Raw genomic sequence first — 20,520 nt, forward strand, 5'->3', positions numbered from 1 at the left:
GGAGTAGTAGTGTATATTTCTAAACTCAACTGTTGGTGTTAATTACTCCTGCATCCAATATATCTCTTTGGATATACTTCCACTAACTTAGGAGCTCAAATTAAAAAGAGCTCCTTGTCATCCTCAAGGTACATAGTTTGGTATATGTATTAAAGTATATTGGTATTAAGGACAGTGGTGGAATTCAGCCAGTTCGCACCTATTCGGGAGAACCGGTTGGTAACTTTCTAAGCAGTTTGGAGAACCGATTATTGGAAGAAATCTCCTTTTGTTTTTTTTCCACTTTACAGGGCTAATCCTGTAAGGAAGGCAGGAAGGAAACATTCTGGTGTTGTTTCTAGCCTCATCTTTATTGCCCTGCTTACAGAAACTGCCTCTCAGGTTAACCCTTATTACATTGAAACAGCTAAGGTGAAGCGCCCATCAAGGTGAGTGATGTTGAGTTGGCCATGCCCACCCAGTCACATGACCACTGAGCCCCGCCTACCCAGCTGGTCATTAAAGCAGGGAACCAGTTGTTAAATTATTTGAATCTCACCACTGATTAAGGATAATGCAGACAATTGATCCTTTTAATTGACTAGTTTCTAAGTTTTGTATCTGTAAAGGGAGATGCCTTAATGACCATGAGAAGAAGGGATTCTGTGACTGTCATCAAGATTTTCTTAACTCAGCACTCCTCACTTTATATCACACCAGTTAGGAGGATTTGCTGACATTTTGGATGAATTTTGCAAAAGGGATGGGATGTGTAATTGGAAGTGGGGGGGGGGGGAGAATGCAATTCAGGAAGCCTTATTCTGTTCACAGTTCCTATGATTCAGACATTTGCCTTCAAGTGCCAATCAGCCAAATGATGTGTCCAAGAGGAAGATTTCAGTGTTGCAAGATGATTACATTTGTTTTTGAAGAACCCCATTCACATAACTGTGTTCAGCGGATAGAATTTGACATTACCATTTAAATTTAGCAAGATTTTCTTCCAGTTGATAGCAAGGGATTTTTTTTTCTCTTACCATGATCTGAAACTACTAATTTGTATCATATTATGGAGAAGGGAGATTTATTTGACTTGACTAACTCACAAAATTGAGGGGGAAAATCTACTAAAAGGATAATGCCTCAATCTTAGTCCACCAAAATCATTATAATTAGCTATTGACTCTTATAAGATTCATAATATCGGAAGCTTCCTGATGGATATTCCTTAATATCAATGATTACCCCACCCCCAAAAAAATATCCCCGGGGGGGGGGAGTATTTTAGTGATATCACTGAACCAAGGACTTCTATATTCTTTGTAGTAGAATGCTACTCAAGAGAGTCCCCAAGACATGGTGTATTCTACTTCATGACTATATGGATTTCTTTGAAAGCACTAAGTGTTGGTATATATTTATAACTTTCCAATGTTTTAAACAGAATCAGTTTGATTCAGGCTAGAAAGTTGTGAGTCAGACTGTGAGTTCTAGTCCCACCTTAGTTATGAAAGCCAGCTGGATGACTTTGGACCAGTCACACACTCTCTGTCTCTCTGTCTCTGTCTCTCTCTCTCTGTCTCTCTCTCTCTCTCTCCTTCTCAGCTCATCCCATCCCACAAGGTTGTTGTTGTTGGGAAAATAGGAGGGGGAAGGTGAGTTGGATATATTCGCCATTGGATATGTAAACCTAATGGAGGAGTGATATAAATAATTAAATAAAACAATTTATTCTTTGTACACATTTTTTTAAAAAAAACCTGAGCTTGCTAAGTTTTCTTATTAAATGTTTGAAAAAGACTCACTTTCTAAAATATCCAGTAGGAATTTTGAAAATCAAAAAGATTTGGAAAAGTGAAGAGATTCTAAGTAGGAGAGCCCTCCAGCCCATGACTTCCTTTGAACTGGTAGCGACATTTCTAGGGAAGTAGAAGAAAGCATCATCGTTGACCACGAAGGTCAACGATTGACAGTTAAGTCTAATTCAAATGGGTTTAGATATTTTGAACAGAAGAGTCAATAGCTAATTATGACGCAGTTACTCAAGATAACCTGCATAATAAGACACTGATACTTATAGATGGCACATAATGTTCTGCTATCGGCTGTTTGGTAGTAGTTACTTCAACATAATGATGGGAAAGCATTCTTTGTCTTACTTAAGAGCAACATTCTAGGCTACAGGTTAACAGAAACAGGCCCACTGCTACTATTACACTATGCAATTTGTCATCATAGGACAACTCTTCTAGCTCTGACAAGCAATATTGTGACTGATGATACAAACAATAATTCTAGACCAAAATAATGGGGGGGGGGACATTTTATAATGCCTTTAATATCCTTGCCACTCAACACTAACTGTTAATAAAACACCAACTAATATTGTGTTCCCAATGCTCACCCCACCCCAAAGTCTATTCTTCTAGACATCTGAGATAGATGAGAAGAAACAGAGGAGTCAAAAGTCAAGGATAATTGTCCACATTGGTCCTGTTGGATACCAATTATTTCTACTGAGGCATCAGAGTTATTCTGTGTCCCCTCACACGTTAAGGTTGGCTTCACTTCTCTCGTAAATGATTATTGCAACGAAACTATTAAACTAAAGAACATTTGGTACCGTAGCAGAAAAATAGAACCACTAATTTCATGACAAATCATTCTGAATGTGACTAGATGAACTTTAGGGAAAGTTTCCCGTGTGCTTTTTAAAGGATAAATATAATGAAAAGAAATGCAAAGTTCACCACTTCTCCCAAGCGGTCTTTGGAAAACAAGAGTCTTCCCCAGCCGCCAGCATGGCCATTTCTACAGGAATCCTACAAGTTATAATCCCATCCAGTTCTGAGGAACGCCAGCTAAATTTACAGGAAATAGATATAGAACTGCAAGCAGAATGAAGAATTGGTAAAGGAAGGTCTACAGGTAGACCTCGGTTTACAACCATTGTTTCAGGGACCGTACTGGAAAAAAAAGTGACTTATGGGCATTTTTCATGCTCACAAACATTGTAGCATCTCCCTGGTCATGTGATCAAGTGGCTCATATTTACGACGGCTGCAGTATCCATAGTGGTTGCAGTGTCCACAGTTCTCTGCTCTGTATTTATACTGTCTACTTCTCTATTGCTGACTTATTTACATCTTTGGTATTAAATTACTGTAACACGCTCTACATGGGGCTGCCCTTGAAGAGTGTTCGAAGACTTCAGTTAGTCCAGAACGCAGCCGTGCGAGCGATTGTGGGTGCTCCCAGGTAAACCCACATCACAGCTATCCTCCGCGAGCTGCACTGGCTACCCATTAGTCTCCGGATCTGCTTCAAGGTGCTGGTCGTTACCTATAAAGCCCTACATGGCATCGGACCTGGGTACCTGAGAGACCGCCTCCTGCCGATTACCTCCCATAGACCGATCAGATCTCACAGGTTAGGTCTCCTCCGGATTCCATCTGCCAGCCAATGTTAGCTGGCGACTCCCCGGGGGAGAGCCTTCTCTGTTGCAGCTCCAGCCCTTTGGAATGACCTCCCCGTGGAGATCCGGACCTTTACTACCCTCCCGGCCTTCTGCAAAGCCACCAAGTCCTGGCTGCTCCAGCAGGCCGGGGGGCTTGTGAAACATCCAGCCCCATGGAAACTGTGAATGTTGCGTATTTTAAAGTGTTGTTTTTTGTCTATTTATCCCCCTTCCCTTGTCTATTGTGAGCCGCCCGGAGTCCTTCGCTGGCTGGGGAATTCTGGGAGTTGAAGTCCGGACATCTTCAAGTGGCCAAGGTTGAGAAACCTTAGAGGTTGAAAATGTATTTTTAAAAAATTCAGCCCACAGATATAGAAAAGTTGCTTAGCCATCTGTTCATCTATCAGTCATGGTTGACAAGAGGGAATGGCTAGAGCCACCCATGATACTAAGCCTGAAGCAAAAACGCACAGCTAGGTGTGATATATGAGCACAGCCCCTGTTGCCGATACCCAGGAGATCATTTCTACAAATTGTTTTATGATCAGAATAATATGCTATATACTGTCTCATTGTTAAAGTTTTGCTTCAATTTTTTTTCCCTATCTTTTCTAAGAATTACTAACGTCATGTAGACACACTCGTAAGCTTCTTTGGTCTGATAAACTTTAAATTATGCAAACTTATTGGTTGGTTGGTTTTTTATGATATTTCTGAGGCTGCCTGAGTCCAAAGCGATTCAGGTGGCTTACACTAAAAACAGGGAAGGATGAGAAGGAAGAGCCAGGCATCCAGATAAATATATTGTCTAGCATAGGAAGCTTAACTAACAGAGGGCCACAAACACCTAAATCTAAGATCGGAAGGAATAGCCATGTTTTTTTCAAGATAGCAATAGCAATAGCAGTTAGACTTATATACCGCTTCATAGGGCTTTCAGCCCTCTCTAAGCGGTTTACAGAGCCAGCATATCGCCCCCCACAGTCTGGGTCCTCATTTCACCCACCTCGGAAGGATAGAAGGCTGAGTCAACCTTGAGTGGGTGAGATTAGAACCGCTGAACTGCAGATAACAGTCAGCTGAAGTGGCCTGCAGTACTGCACCCTAACCACTGCGCCACCTCGGCTCCAGATTTCGGAACATCATCTGGAAGGGAACACCATGGATCTCTGGGAGAATATGATTTTCGAAGGTAAGCACCACAATAGAGAAATCACATTTTCTGGCCTATGTATGGTGTCTGTGTGTGTGTGCATATGTGTGTATCAGGGGTGGGTTCTGGCAAGCACCACTGCCGGTTTGCTTGTGTGCATGCTTTGTGTGTGCTTGTGCACACGCAGTGTGATTAAAATTGTTATGTGCATGTGCAGAACCAAAAAACAAGATGGTGGCACCATGGGCGCTGCCTGGAGAACTGGTTCAGGGGCGTGGCACACCTGAGTTGCTACCAGTTCCAGTGACTCAGGCCACCAAACCACTACTGGTTTGGCTGAATCAGTCCGAACCAGTAGGAACCCACCACTGGTGTGTGTGTGTGTGTGTGTGTGTGTGTGTGTGTGTGTGTATGTATGTATGTATGTATGTATGTATGTATGTATGTATGTATGTATGTACACAGATCTCACAATACAGAATATCCCGGTGCTGGCAAGCCTGATCTTCTTCTGAAGATGAGCAGCATCCCCATTGTGCTTGTCCTAACATTAGCAGCTACATGGATTTTTTGCATTCTAAATAGCTCTAAACTCTATTACCATTCAGCCTGAAAGTAGACCAGAGCCCTTTTCTACAGCATTAAGAAGAAATCCAAGGTTAGGGCATAAATGTCATTGGACGATAGAAGAGGAAAGAGAGGAATCTGTCAGATTTGTAACACAGATTTTACCTAAACATTTATCATTTTTTCTGAATGGTCAAATGATTTTAAAAACTGTTCCTCTTAGGCATATAATACAATATCTGTCTCTGTCTCTCTGTCTCTCTGTCTCTCTGTCTCTCTCTCTGTCTCTCTGTCTCTGTGTCTCTGTCTCTCTGTCTCTCTCTGTCTCTCTCTGTCTCTCTCTGTCTCTCTCTCTCTCTCTCTTTCTGTCTCTGCCTTTCTCCTCTCTCTGTGTCTCTGTCTCTCTCTGTCTCTCTCTCTCTCCATCGATTTATCTCTCCATCCATCCTGAAAGGCTACCTAAGAAAGAATGGGCCTTTGATCACAGTGTTATCTCTTTGAAATCCTTCATAGATGTCTCTGTATGCAGAAATGCTTCGTGTTGCGGTTGACTGTGTTTCATCCTCTGCTCCATCTAGCTTTCTCCATTCCATCCATCAACCACATGCCAAACTCTGACAATAATCGTTATTTGAAGGTGAGGTGTTTTTTTTTTTAATTTAAAAACTAAAAACAGCAACCCAAGGAAGAGACAGCAAAGAGGAGGAGAAATTGTCAAGTGAATCATACATTTGAGGTGCTTGACTTCACATTTAAACATCTTAGAACCCAAGGTTTCTTATTAAAGCTAACAGAAGGTGAGGAAAGGCTACAGTATTCCATACGTTCAATTAATTAATGTAACAACTTAATTAGTAGAGTAATTAATGGTCTAATAATTAACTTCTGCATGCCCCAGCAGTTCCCATTTAAAGAATCAATATTTTGCCTTACTGTAATAGCAAACTGCTATGATTTGAGAAGTTGCTCAGATTTGAAAAATAGTGATCTGTAAATATGTATTATTCATGCTCCACTCCCACTTTCCCAGCCTCCCTTTCTCTTATGGCTTTTAGCAAATGGTTTCATAATTATGCTAAGCTATAATTGCTGACCTAATACTGAATAGATAATTGTTTCATTCTCTCACCATTAAATAAATATAATTTGGAAGATTTAGACTCTCCTCTTGACTTCAGGAGCAGCAGAATGTTTCTTTAGACTGTTTTGGACCAATGTCTCAATGGGATTGGAAGGAGTTTCTTGGGACAGGAACATTTGCAGTAGGAAGAGCTATACTGTGAGTTTTTCTTTTTAATTCCTCCTGGATAGAGGGTTCCCCCCCCCCCACTTCAACATTTTTTTACTACTGGTTCTGTGGGCGTGGCTTGGTGGGCGTGGCACGGAAAGGATACTGCAAAATCTCCATTCCCACCCCACTCCAGTGGAAGAACATTGCAAAATCTCCATTCCCACCCCACTCCAGTAGAAGAATATTGCAAAATCTCCATTCCCACCCCACTCCAGTAGAAGAATATTGCAAAATCTCCATTCCCATCCCACTCCAGTAGAAGAACATTGCAAAATCTCCATTCCCATCCCACTCCAGTGGAAGAACATTGCAAAATCTCCATTCCCATCCCACTCCAGGGGAAGAACATTGCAAAATCTCCATTCCCATCCCACTCCAGGGGAAGGATACTGCAAAATCTCCATTCCCATCCCACTCCAGTGGAAGAACATTGCAAAATTTCCATTCCCATCCCACTCCAGGGGAAGAACATTGCAAAATCTCCATTCCCATCCCACTCCAGGAGAAGGATACTGCAAAATCTCCATTCCCATCCCACTCCAGTGGAAGAACATTGCAAAATTTCCATTCCCATCCCACTCCAGGGGAAGAACATTGCAAAATCTCCATTCCCATCCCACTCCAGGGGAAGGATACTGCAAAATCTCCATTCCCATCCCACTCCAGTAGAAGAACATTGCAAAATCTCCATTCCCATCCCACTCCAGTAGAAGAACATTGCAAAATCTCCATTCCCATCCCACTCCAGTGGAAGAACATTGCAAAATCTCCATTCCCATCCCACTCCAGTGGAAGAACATTGCAAAATCTCCATTCCCATCCCACTCCAGTGGAAGGATACTGCAAAATCTCCATTCCCATCCCACTCCAGTGGAAGAACATTGCAAAATATCCATTCCCATCCCACTCCAGGGGAAGAACATTGCAAAATCTCCATTCCCATCCCACTCCAGGGGAAGAACATTGCAAAATCTCCATTCCCATCCCACTCCAGGGGAAGGATACTGCAAAATCTCCATTCCCATCCCACTCCAGTGGAAGAACATTGCAAAATCTCCATTCCCATCCCACTCCAGTAGAAGAACATTGCAAAATCTCCATTCCCATCCCACTCCAGGGGAAGGATACTGCAAAATCTCCATTCCCATCCCACTCCAGGGGAAGGATACTGCAAAATCTCCATTCCCATCCCACTCCAGTAGAAGAACATTGCAAAATCTCCATTCCCATCCCACTCCAGTAGAAGAACATTGCAAAATCTCCATTCCCATCCCACTCCAGTGGAAGAACATTGCAAAATCTCCATTCCCATCCCACTCCAGTGGAAGGATACTGCAAAATCTCCATTCCCATCCCACTCCAGTGGAAGAACATTGCAAAATATCCATTCCCATCCCACTCCAGGGGAAGAACATTGCAAAATCTCCATTCCCATCCCACTCCAGGGGAAGAACATTGCAAAATCTCCATTCCCATCCCACTCCAGGGGAAGGATACTGCAAAATCTCCATTCCCATCCCACTCCAGTGGAAGAACATTGCAAAATCTCCATTCCCATCCCACTCCAGTAGAAGAACATTGCAAAATCTCCATTCCCATCCCACTCCAGGGGAAGAACATTGCAAAATCTCCATTCCCATCCCACTCCAGGGGAAGGATACTGCAAAATCTCCATTCCCATCCCACTCCAGTAGAAGAACATTGCAAAATCTCCATTCCCATCCCACTCCAGTAGAAGAACATTGCAAAATCTCCATTCCCATCCCACTCCAGTAGAAGAACATTGCAAAATCTCCATTCCCATCCCACTCCAGTGGAAGAACATTGCAAAATCTCCATTCCCATCCCACTCCAGTGGAAGAACATTGCAAAATCTCCATTCCCATCCCACTCCAGTGGAAGAACATTGCAAAATCTCCATTCCCATCCCACTCCAGGGGAAGGATACTGCAAAATCTCCATTCCCATCCCACTCCAGTGGAAGAACATTGCAAAATATCCATTCCCATCCCACTCCAGTGGAAGAACATTGCAAAATCTCCATTCCCATCCCACTCCAGTGGAAGAACATTGCAAAATCTCCATTCCCATCCCACTCCAGTAGAAGAACATTGCAAAATCTCCATTCCCATCCCACTCCAGTGGAAGAACATTGCAAAATCTCCATTCCCATCCCACTCCAGTAGAAGAACATTGCAAAATCTCCATTCCCATCCCACTCCAGTGGAAGAACATTGCAAAATCTCCATTCCCATCCCACTCCAGGGGAAGAACATTGCAAAATCTCCATTCCCATCCCACTCCAGGGGAAGAACATTGCAAAATCTCCATTCCCATCCCACTCCAGGGGAAGAACATTGCAAAATCTCCATTCCCATCCCACTCCAGGGGAAGAACATTGCAAAATCTCCATTCCCATCCCACTCCAGGGGAAGAACATTGCAAAATCTCCATTCCCATCCCACTCCAGGGGAAGAACATTGCAAAATCTCCATTCCCATCCCACTCCAGGGGAAGAACATTGCAAAATCTCCATTCCCATCCCACTCCAGTAGAAGAACATTGCAAAATCTCCATTCCCATCCCACTCCAGTAGAAGAACATTGCAAAATTTCCATTCCCATCCCACTCCAGGGGAAGAACATTGCAAAATCTCCATTCCCATCCCACTCCAGGGGAAGAACATTGCAAAATCTCCATTCCCATCCCACTCCAGGGGAAGAACATTGCAAAATCTCCATTCCCATCCCACTCCAGGGGAAGAACATTGCAAAATTTCCATTCCCATCCCACTCCAGGGGAAGAACATTGCAAAATCTCCATTCCCATCCCACTCCAGGGGAAGAACATTGCAAAATCTCCATTCCCATCCCACTCCAGGGGAAGAACATTGCAAAATTTCCATTCCCATCCCACTCCAGGGGAAGAACATTGCAAAATCTCCATTCCCATCCCACTCCAGGGGAAGAACATTGCAAAATCTCCATTCCCATCCCACTCCAGTAGAAGAACATTGCAAAATCTCCATTCCCATCCCACTCCAGTAGAAGAACATTGCAAAATCTCCATTCCCATCCCACTCCAGGGGAAGAACATTGCAAAATTTCCATTCCCATCCCACTCCAGGGGAAGAACATTGCAAAATCTCCATTCCCATCCCACTCCAGGGGAAGAACATTGCAAAATCTCCATTCCCATCCCACTCCAGGGGAAGAACATTGCAAAATCTCCATTCCCATCCCACTCCAGGGGAAGAACATTGCAAAATCTCCATTCCCATCCCACTCCAGGGGAAGAACATTGCAAAATCTCCATTCCCATCCCACTCCAGGGGAAGAACATTGCAAAATCTCCATTCCCATCCCACTCCAGGGGAAGAACATTGCAAAATCTCCATTCCCATCCCACTCCAGTAGAAGAACATTGCAAAATCTCCATTCCCATCCCACTCCAGTAGAAGAACATTGCAAAATCTCCATTCCCATCCCACTCCAGTGGAAGAACATTGCAAAATCTCCATTCCCATCCCACTCCAGTGGAAGAACATTGGAAAATTTCCATTCCCATCCCACTCCAGGGGAAGAACATTGCAAAATCTCCATTCCCATCCCACTCCAGTGGAAGAACATTGCAAAATCTCCATTCCCATCCCACTCCAGGGGAAGGATACTGCAAAATCTCCATTCCCATCCCACTCCAGGGGAAGAACATTGCAAAATCTCCATTCCCATCCCACTCCAGTAGAAGAACATTGCAAAATCTCCATTCCCATCCCACTCCAGTAGAAGAACATTGCAAAATCTCCATTCCCATCCCACTCCAGTGGAAGAACATTGGAAAATTTCCATTCCCATCCCACTCCAGGGGAAGAACATTGCAAAATCTCCATTCCCATCCCACTCCAGTGGAAGAACATTGCAAAATCTCCATTCCCATCCCACTCCAGGGGAAGGATACTGCAAAATCTCCATTCCCATCCCACTCCAGGGGAAGAACATTGCAAAATCTCCATTCCCATCCCACTCCAGTAGAAGAACATTGCAAAATCTCCATTCCCATCCCACTCCAGTGGAAGAACATTGCAAAATCTCCATTCCCATCCCACTCCAGGGGAAGAACATTGCAAAATCTCCATTCCCATCCCACTCCAGGGGAAGGATACTGCAAAATCTCCATTCCCATCCCACTCCAGTAGAAGAACATTGCAAAATCTCCATTCCCATCCCACTCCAGTAGAAGAACATTGCAAAATCTCCATTCCCATCCCACTCCAGTGGAAGAACATTGCAAAATCTCCATTCCCACCCCACTCCAGTAGAAGAACATTGCAAAATCTCCATTCCCACCCCACTCCAGGGGAAGGATACTGCAAAATCTCCATTCCCATCCCACTCCAGGGGAAGAACATTGCAAAATCTCCATTCCCACCCCACTCCAGTGGAAGAACATTGCAAAATCTCCTTTCCCACCCCACTCCAGTAGAAGAACATTGCAAAATCTCCATTCCCATCCCACTCCAGTAGAAGAACATTGCAAAATCTCCATTCCCACCCCACTCCAGGGGAAGGATACTGCAAAATCTTCATTCCCATCCCACTCCAGGGGAAGAACATTGCAAAATCTCCATTCCCACCCCACTCCAGTGGAAGAACATTGCAAAATCTCCATTCCCATCCCACTCCAGGGGAAGGATACTGCAAAATCTCCATTCCCATCCCACTCCAGTAGAAGAACATTGCAAAATCTCCATTCCCATCCCACTCCAGGGGAAGGATACTGCAAAATCTCCATTCCCATCCCACTCCAGTAGAAGAACATTGCAAAATCTCCATTCCCATCCCACTCCAGCAATTCTGTTGTTGCGATAATAATAATGTTAAATTAAAACAGAAGAATATTTTTTACTCTTCTCATCTGAAAATAAAAAGAGGTTCCCATGATTTTTTTTGTAAAATTCTTTGTGTCTTTCACATGTTAAGGGACAGTTTATAGAGAGCTTATACTATAATATATGAAAGATTGTGGAAGAGTAAGTTCCTCCTCACAAGTCAGCAGGCGGTTCAAGAAATGTATAGGAAACGAGTCTTTTCTAATCATTGAAGCAGCCACAACTCTTCCTGGCTCTTGTGACTGCTTCAGAGACTATTCTTGCTGGCCTCTGTATGTTATCTTCAAGAAGAGCCATTCTGTTTCATTGGGAAAAATGAAATTCACAGACTCTTGGTACCCGCTTTGCTCTTTTATAATCATATCTATTTATCTTTAAAAAACACTTTTCAGACATGAACTGCAACAGAAGATATGACAGCCAAAGATCTTGTTCAGGATTCCAGCCCACATGATAACTCACAATGCATAGATATTCTATGGCAGTGTTTCTCAACCTTGGCGACTTTAAGTCCTGTGGACTTCAACTCCCAGCTGTGCTGGCTGGGGGATTCTGGGAGTTGAAGTCCACAGGACTTAAGCTCGCCAAGGTTGAGAAACATTGATCTATGGCTTGTGAGCATAGTCAATATATGTTGCGCTATTGTTTCCCCCCCTGCTCCGCAAAGACTTCTTTTTAACTCTTACAGATTAAATGGTAAATTTCTAACAGCCATTACTTTTGTTTTCCAGTAACCCTGTTTGGGTCACCCAGGCAAGATTTAATATGGGGATTAACTAATGATTTGTACAGTTGTTGCTTAAAATAACTTAAAAGCTGCCGATTTCTTCTTTCTAGGAGCATTATAGAAGGTTATAAACAGTGTTTCTTATGCATTCATTTAGCACAGCTCTAAGTAAGAAGTGAAAAAAAAAAGTAGTCTCACGTCATTAGATTTCTTTTTATATACCATTCTGCTCATTTTTAAGACATGTCAAATACTTTGGAGTAGAGAATTACTTCATTTCTCCCAGTTTAAAAATAATCCTGGGGTATATGGCTCAAAACCTTATTCAGATGGTTTATTCATAATATATATTCAAATAGCAGGTGCCTGTGCTTCTATGTACAATACCAGTCATTTTGTGCCACTTGATAGATGAAAAGCTGTAACTCTGCTAATTCATTTTCTATATGTAGTACATCCTTTCATTAAGGCATTATTGCCAAACATGAAATGTCTTTCTCAAAGCCCTGAAGCATTTCGACACACACGGTTATGTTTTATCTAAGTATCCTATTTTTGAAGTGCCACATTTTTTGACCTTAAAAAGACATGTGTGTTCCTCTCCTCACCTATTCTTTCTTTTATAGCTTTGGCCCAGCAGAGACTGCAATATCACTTTCTTCATGATTGAAATATGGCAAAATATTGCACGGCAAGGCATGCCCATCCCAAATGGAGTTAGATCATTGGTATAAAAGAACAAGCAATTTTGAAACTGAGCTACGAAAGAAAACCAACAGGCTTGGGTAAAACTTTTAGATTTTTTTTTTTTTTAATTCTCACTGTTATCACTCCTTAAGTAATTCAAGGTGGTGAACATACCGTATTTTTCGGAGTATAAGACGCACATCCTTTCCCCCAAAAAAAGAGGGTGAACATTTTAGTGCGTCTTATACACCGAATGTAGCCCCACCCACCACCACCACCACAAGCCAAAAACGTGAGGCATGGAGGCAGCGATGGTCTGTAGCAATCCCTGCCACCTGGAACAGCTGATTGGTGGGATTCCAACAGCCCAATCCACCTGCCAATCAGCTGTGTTGAATCAGGCTACAATAAGTGCTGAAGCTGACATGGCTGGTCAGAGTTTGCAGCTGCAATCACATTCAGAAAGCATACACAAGTAACTGATTCTGCAGGAATCAAAATAATAATAATATACAATACCAAAAGCAAGTTTTCCAAGGTAGCAGTAAATACAAGCAAAACACAAGCAGTTTCACGTTCAGTTCTTGGCTAAACCTGTCTCCTTGTTGTTCACACAGCAAGTTTCAGAGTCCAAATAACCCTCATGGCTGACTTAGTTGCTATGCCTATTCATTGGCTGACGTTGTTACCATGTGTCAGCTGAATACCATGTATGCTGGCGTGACCCCTCAAAACCGTGCTCGACTAAGCCGTGCCCGATTAAACCACATCGCTGACGTCATCAACAGGGTGACAACAGCCAGCACGGAGAAAGAAGGGCGCTTTAAATAGCGCTTTGAAAGCAAGCCGATTCAACTTAAGGTAAGGGTTAGGTTTAGGGTTAGGGTTAGGGTTAGGTTTAGGTTAAGGGTTAGGGTTAGGGTTAGGGTTAGGTTTAGGTTTAGAGTTAGGTTAAGGGTTAGGGTTAGGTTTAGGGTTAGGTTAAGGGTTAGGATTAGGTTTAGGGTTAGGTTTAGGATTAGGTTTAGGGGTTAATTTTAGGTTTAGGGTTTACAGCGTGCTTCTACGTGCTGTTGTCTCCCTGTTGATGACGTCAGTGACGCGGTTTAGTCGGGCGCGGTTTAGTCGAGCGCAGTTTTGTGGTGGAACCGGATGCTGGTAAGCAGAGGCAGAATTTTTCTTCTTATTTTCCTCCCCCAAAATTAAAGTGTGTCTTATACTCTGGAGTGTGTTATACTCTGAAAAACACAGTACCTAATGCTCCTTCTTCCTCCTCTTTTCCCCACAACAATAACCCTGTGAAGTGGGTTGGGTTCAGTCACCCAGTCAGCTTTCATGCCTAAAGCAGAACTGGAACTCACAGTCTCCTGGTTCCTAGGCCACCACCTTAATCATTACATCAAACAGATCCAAAGGCGGTGATGAGCAACTGTAGTTTTTGAAGGTATCTGCAGCTATCTACATATGTATTACTCGGATTAGTGTGACCAGTGGAACTGGGATTGCTGTTGCTAAGTGATGCGGTTGTGAAAATGCAATGTCACATGACCGTCCTGCTTGGTGACAATCCTAACAGTCCTGATTGATTTATTTTTTTTAAATGTATGTGCATCAGGCATGAAATCCTCTTACTTTCGTGTGGCACTTCTGTGCATGCGTCCAGCATCCGTGATGTGATGTCAGAGGAGATGGGCGGAGCCTCTCACCACTGCCACTACTGGTTTGCCCAAACTGGGATGAACCAGCAGAATACCACCTCTGATGTACATGTAAATGTATATGCTGTGATATGATAATTCATTTGATTTCCTAAAATGTGTGAGGGGGGTGGATTCAATTTTCCTTATCTACCGTATTTTTTTTTGAAATTGTCTCTTAACATTTTTTTGTGGGAAGACTAAAACCTGTTCTGCTTCCCTCGTTCCACACCAAAGCACACTCCAAACCAAAGATAAGTTATGGCATTTAATTAACAGACAGACAGGTCCTTGGCAGCAAACCAGCACAGACAAGCTTGGGCAGCAATCCAGCCTGCCAAACTCATAACAATGTTCTCCGACATTCAGTCCTGCGTTGACTTCTGCAAGAGGGGCGTGTGCACAAGTAGTCTTTTTATAGTCTGGAGAGGAGCCTAAGGATCACCAGCTGAGTGCAATTACCTCCTGTAACCGTGTAACTGTTCCTTACGCCTATCAGCTCTCCGGTACCGGGTATCTAGGAACAACTCCCTTGGCTCCTCCCCACTGCTGATGTCCGGATCACACTCCTTTGTCTCCTCCCCACTGGTCCAAGGCTCAGGCGCCTCCTGGTGGCCAACCAGCCTCTCTGCGCCCTGCTCGGAGTTGGAACCCTGTCCAGGGTCCTCCACATCCTCCAGAGCCGACTCATTGGGCCCCTCGCTGTTGGAGTCTCCAACGGCTCCTGCTGGGCCACAACAAAAACCTATATACCTAACGAGTCCAATTTTCACTCCTGAAAGTAAAGGTTTAAAATGAATTGTAATTGTGATATTGCTGGCATGGAGGTGAGAAATACCAGTAGAATTGGAATGGCGGGGAGGGTGAATTTGGGCAATTCACCTCCTTTCTCCTCGTTTTAGAAGTTACAACAGAGTCATGACCATTATAGTTTTGGCTGAGATCATTTGATATCCAGGATAAGATATCAATGTGTGAGAATAAAAAGACCTGCCTTTAATTATGTACAGTAGGCTAGCTTCTGGCACATAAGAGTTCTTACTGAGCATCATAGCTATGGAAATCTAAAGAGCCAGATGCATTTTCAAAAGCTATGCGGAATTATGCTTTCTACTTCCAGTCAGAGGGCATTTGATTAGGAGCTTGTTTGGAGTATTAACAAAATATCCAAGTGTTAATTTCTCCTTCTTGTAGCTCTGAAGTTCAAACATAAATTGCGTGAGAAGTGGCCAAGTTTGTGGAAGAGGATATTCAAGGAGCTACACAGCCAACATCGAGATTGGTTGCTTGTTGTTTTATAATAGAGTCAACACCATTCAAGTGTTCCTCCTTCAAATGCATAACTAATCCAGCGTGCTTTATCAAAGCAGCAAAGGCACGCACATTTGTTTAAAAATCAAACAGAATTTCCATGGAAATAATTATGTTTTTTACGTTTATTAGAAATCTTCTTTGAGAAAAAAAATATCTTCAAAGTAACCAACCAGAAGAACAACATAGAAGTAGTAGAATTATCATTAAGGAAATTATCTAGATTTTTTCTTCTTCTTTAAAATTAATTAAGAAATATGTTTTGTGAACAACAGATACACAGAAATAGTGGCATAATTAAAGAATATATTAAAACTGCATCTCCTTCTGGTGGTATAAATCGGAGTTGCCTCATGAGGAGGCTCCTGCTTCAAGAATGAAGAGGACACAGGGAATTCTTAGAAGACTTTTCCCATCTTTAAAAATCTGAAAGAAAACTGTGGAAAGTTGACACTCATGTAAAGATTATTGCTGATATAAAACTACTTAAGATATTTTAAGTAAAAGAAAGAAAAATATGGGATTATTTTTTTTCAAACAATCCCTGCAATTTAGATCACTTTATAGCTGATTTCAGTAACTAAAATGGTTCTTTAGAAACTGTCAATTCAATGTGTGTTTGTTTGTGTGTGTGTTTGTACGCGTGTGCATGCATGGATGCATGCTTCATTGATAGATATTATGTAGTTTTCTTTGCTGCTGAAAATGGAAAGGATGTCAAGAAATTGAGATATTCTTTCTGTGAAATCTGGAAACAAAGTTGGCATTTGGAAAACTCTTGGCAGAAAAAAAACAACAGGGTCTTTGCTTTCCTTTGTGTGTGTATGTTTGTGTGTGTGTGTGTGTGTGTTTGTGTGTGTGTGTGTGTTTTCCTTTGCTGCTATTTTAATGATTTGTGCTTTATATCATAACGTTTGCTTATTGAAACATGTTAGTTATTTCTGAGTATCTAGTTATTTTGCTATCTGTTTAATTAATCATTTGCATCCAGGTTTTTTTTAATTTTATTTTCAAATGTTTGGTGTATCCCAGTGATGGCGAACCTTTTTCTTATGGCGTGCCAGAATTGTGTGCACACGGGCCCACATGCATGCCCACACACGTGCCCACACCAATTCAATCCTCCCTGCCCACCTGCACATGTGCACACAGGGAATGAACTTCTGCTTGGGCCATTGGGCCTGTTTTTCACCCTTCCCAGTCTCTGGAGGCTTTCCTGAAGCCTAGGGAGGGCGAAAACAGACTCCCCCTGTCCCTCTGGAAGGCTGAAAATCAGTTGGGCAGCGCATGTAGGCACTGACAGGTGGTGTGCCAGCAAATATGTGTACATGTGCCACCTGTGGCATGCGAGCCATAAATTCACCATCACGGGTCTATCCTATAGCTTAGCTTAGGCAGAAATAGCAATCCACATATAATAGATCGTAGTATTAAGAAAGATGACCAGTAGCAAGTTACGTACCAATTTATGCTTGACTGATGTCATAATGATTGTAATAATATCTTTGTAGCTCCTTTGTGTATCTATACGACCATTTACTTGAGATCCACAAGTATTAAAAAAAGGACTTGATTGCAGAAAACATAAAAATTGTGAAAACTGACCTTTTCTTTATTAATGCAGTAAATTTAAGAAGATAATTATGAACTTCAGGGATCAGATTTTTCTTTAAAAAAATGCATATGCTCAGTAATTATATTTAAAAATAAAAAAAAACCCTTGACCAAGGCTTTAATCTGGATACACTTAACATAGTAGAAAGTGTTAAAACTTAATATATTATTAATTGATTTATAAAATCATGGTGTGGTGACATTTCTTCAGCCTTGGCCAGATAGATTCAGGAAAATTTACAGATATCCAAGTATAAAAGCAGAAGGATAGAAGTAAGAGGAAAAACTTCACTAAAAGTTATTTTCTTGGTTTTTCTATGATGGAGAAAAAGGGCATACCCACATTGTACCCTTAAGCTGGTCCCATCCTGATTCATATTGGATTGACTCTAAGCGAGTTTAAGAAAGTTCTATCTGGTTTGAGACACTTTGGCAACAACCAACGCAAGGCTTTTGAAATATTAATACTTTTGTTGGTGTATTTGTACACTCACATAAAGTTTCATTTCATTCATTTCATTTCATTTCATTTATTATATTTATATGCCGCCCTTTCCCCCCGAAGGGGATTCAGGGCGGCTAACAAATCAAATCAGGGAAGGGGGGGGGGTACAGACAAAAAATAAAAAATAAACGAAACATAACAATACATAATTTAAAAACACACAACAGTCATACCATTCCAGATGGGGGCAACAGCTCTTTAGCCCCAGGCCTGTCGGAACAGCCAGGTTTTAACGGCTTTGCGGAAGGCCTGGAGGGTGGTGAGGGTTCGAATCTCCACAGGGAGTTCGTTCCAAAGGGTCGGAGCAGCCACAGAGAAGGCTCTCAGAGAGAGAAGTTAGTTTTTAAAGTTCCATATATCAGATTGAACTATCGAAATGTTCATCTATGTAGGCACAACCACCACCTTGAAAATAAAAATCCTTTTCTTGCTAGCCAGTTGCACTCTAATGTTTTCTAGGGGTCACCAACCTTTCGGACCTCAGGGATCACTAAATCCATAATTTTAAATCCCGCGATCCACTAATATGATTTTTTTAAAAAAAGATAAATAGCATTTAGTGCAGTATAAAAATGCAAATATTTTTTCTGCGGATGACCAAAATTTAGTTTGCGGATCACCAATGGTCCACTGTTGGTGACCACTGTTTTAGAGTTCCCATTAATAGTAATTCTGAAATAGTGCAGTTGTTGTGACCTTGGCCTAAGATATAGCAGGTTGCTACTTTGAAATTCAGCTGGCAGATAAGGCATACGGACAGATAAAGTACTATTTTTATTTCTGTGAGTTAGCCAGTTTCCACCCTCAACATAAAAACAAAGAAGTTTATTGTTGCAATATTTCATAATTTCTCCAGTCACTCGAATTCCCACCTGCCCAAGGACCAATTATTAAAGGAAATCCTTGGAAGAAGTAAGGGTTAGGATTACTTCCCTTCCAAAGAACCAATGAACTTCCCAAGTTAGCTCTAAGGTTATAAACTGATCCAGCCAAAAGAGTATGACTTGAACCATAAGAGCAAAATGTTATTTTAAATCCGCAGCTACAAAATGTGGCCCCAAGATTTCTTTCATGATGAGTACAAAGTGAAAAATAGGCAATGTTGTACCAACTTGTGGGACTTCTAAAGGGAACACGAGATCAACATTTCTCAAACAGTGGAGGATATTCAGAAGCGTACCATGAATTTTATTTCTTCCGACAGTCACGTGGAAACTAACACATCCAATTTCTATGGGTAAGGATCAATACTTTGCACTGTGCCTAAAAGCAGGAACATGAATCAGACCAGTTTTTTTACCTACTTACAAGTCTTAATCATTTTACATGACAATCTTAAATTAGAAACATTGCAATTATATTATGATCAATGTTAAAGGACAGTCCCCAAGTACAGCATAGGCAAGTAATCAAATGAAGTTATATTGGCGCAACAGTAATTAAGACTACATTGCTAGACTGAGTCCCTCATCTTTTTGCTAATGTAGAGTGAAAAAAACAGATTTCCAGATAAGTTATACCTAGCAAGCAGTGGTGGGTTTCAAAAAAATTTCGAACCTACTCTGTGGGTGTGGCCTCCTTTGTGGGAGCGGCTTGCCGGCCATGTGACCTGGTGGGAGTGGCTTGCCGGCCATGTGTTCTCTCTCTCTCTCTCTCTCTCTCTCTCTCTCTCTCTCTCTCTCTCCTTCCTTCCTTCCTTTTGTCTCTCTGTCCTTTTTTCCTTTTTTTCTTTCATCTCTCTCTCACTTTTTCTTTCTTTTTTTCTTTCTTTCTTTCTTCCTTTCTTTCTCTTTCTTTCTCTCTCTCTCTCTCTCTCTCTCTCTCTCTCTCTCTCTCTCTCTCTCTCTCTCTGTGTTGTGTGTGTGTGCATGTCAGTGGTGGGCTTCAAAAATTTTTGGAACCTCTTCTGTAGGTGTGGCCTGCTTTCTGGTGGAACCTCTTCTAACCGGTTCGGTAGATATGACGACTTGGTTCTACCGAACTGGTGCGAACTGGTAGGAACCCACCTCTGCTAGCAAGTTTGTTTTCATGTATTATTCAAATGATATGGGATGGTCACATTTGGTACCCAAGGAAAGATCAGGTTACTAAGTGGAAGCCCTTTTCAATAATTCTAATGCAACCAAGGACAAAGCAGCAAATGGTAAGCACCCAGGTATACAAATAGATCAATTCCTACACCAGTGCATCTCCTTGTTATTATATATGATGAGTGAAATTTCCATTAAGCAAGGGAAATTAAGTCGGGTAGAAGAGTTCTTAATTTATATCACTGAAATTCTATAAATGCTACTGAAAGAAACACTTCCTCCTATTGCATGAATATTAAAAGGCAAAATCATTAATCTCCCTCACCAATGCTTTTTTTTTTTAATCAACAATAAAATTTACCATACTCTGCTTCAAGCCTGCTACTCTTGAGAGTGGATAATGGGTTCATTATCCACTATTCTGGAACTTTTCAGCATGTGGCTCTGTATCTGATTAAATCCAATTACTTTGCTGCAGTATTTCTGCTGAAACGGAACCTGTTGAAATACATCTCAAGTATTTTCAGTAGATTAATTATTTAACCATCTCTCAAGACTTTCACTTGAACTTGAATCTCGAAGAATTTGCTCCCATATCATCCAAGGCAGATTGT

This window comes from Thamnophis elegans, chromosome 4 (assembly GCF_009769535.1).
Source record: "Thamnophis elegans isolate rThaEle1 chromosome 4, rThaEle1.pri, whole genome shotgun sequence".
Classification (NCBI taxonomy): Eukaryota; Metazoa; Chordata; class Lepidosauria; order Squamata; family Colubridae; genus Thamnophis; species Thamnophis elegans.